The sequence below is a fragment of the Ovis canadensis genome, chromosome 20, assembly GCF_042477335.2.
Source record: "Ovis canadensis isolate MfBH-ARS-UI-01 breed Bighorn chromosome 20, ARS-UI_OviCan_v2, whole genome shotgun sequence".
In the NCBI taxonomy this organism is placed as follows: Eukaryota; Metazoa; Chordata; class Mammalia; order Artiodactyla; family Bovidae; genus Ovis; species Ovis canadensis.
The window spans coordinates 50,132,921-50,134,460 of NC_091264.1; positions in this window are offsets into that span (position 1 = coordinate 50,132,921).

Consider the following 1,540-nt stretch of genomic DNA (forward strand, 5'->3'; position numbering starts at 1 on the left):
TCTCATACATTTCATTCATCATCTTGTGAAGTTAAAGAAATAATCCCCAGAATTTTCATCACCAAATAGTTCGTTGATGAAGATAGGATTTTAGATCTGCCCAGAAGACACCTCAACGAAGAACTGACGCATTGGAAAAGACCCTGATGCTGGGAAAGATTGAAGGCAGGAGGAGAAGGGGACGATAGAGGATGAGATGATTGGATGGTATCCCCGACTCAATGGACATGAACATTTGAGCAAGCTCTGGGAGACGGTGAAGGTCAGGGAAGCCTAGGGTGTTGCAGTCCATAGGGCTGCAGTGTTGGACACTCCTGAGCAACTGAACAACAACACACTAGAGCTCAAAGAGTATGCATGTTGACTGAATGAAAATATTGGAGGAATGGTTATTGCTGCTACATTTGTCTAGTGGAATAGAAAAGGATGGTCCCTGAGTCTGAGAGAGAGGACATGCAGAGGAGAGGAACCAGCCTGTGGTCCCTGTGACTCACAAAGTGATAGAATGACATCATTTTAACATTAGGAATCTATCCCAGAAAGGGTATCATGATAAGGTGTCTAAGTTTCTTTAATGCGTTAAACATTTTCCCTTCACTCAACACCCCCAAGGCCCATCATGGCTAGACACTTCCAGGAAACAACTCAGGTGATGGATGGTGTGTCCCTGTAACTAGGGGGTGGCTGTGCAGTCTTAACCTGCACGTGGAGCTTGCATCTGGCCCCAGGGTTTTGCCTCCTTGTCAATATCCTCCATAGCATATACCTGCCTGTTACCTATAGCTTAGTGAAAAAACAGATTGCTCTGCTAGAATCTAATGGCTGTTAATATCCTAATAACATTAACATATGCAATACTGAGTTGAATTGTAAGGCTAACGAGAGCTTACACGCATGGAAAGGTAATTACAGTGGAAGTTTAATGATAAATCACCACAGTTTCTCTCTGCCTTAATAAACTGTCAGGTGCTACCAAATAAAGCAGAAGCAATTACAGGAAGCAACAGGATCCTGGGTTGAGGGACAGGACTGATGGAAAAAATAGAACATCCTTCCTCCCCCAAATAGCTTACATGAATGACTGGTACCTAACAGCTGTGAACTCTGATCAACAAAAACATCAGCCTCCTCATTCATCCACCCAGGACATGGCATTTTGCTTTCTCATAGGAAGGCACAGTATTTTTAACAGTGATGAAGTACCTTAGACATCCAAAGAGCTCATTGCATATGTGTGTGCTCAGTTCAGTCGTGTCCCAATCTTTTGCTACCCCATGGACTGAAGCCCGCCAGGTTCCTCTGTCCATGGGCTTATCCTGACAAGAATACTGGAGTGGGTTGCCATTTCCTCCTCCAAAAGAGCTCATTAAATTCCACCTATTATTTCTGTTTTCCTAAATGCTAACATTTTATTTGGTTTTACTCAAAGGCAGAGGATCCCTACATTCCCAGGTCTTTAAGCTATGATGGTTAGAATGGACAGACTGGGATACAGAGGGTGCCATCTGTCTAGGACAGTGCATGGAATACCATAAGAACT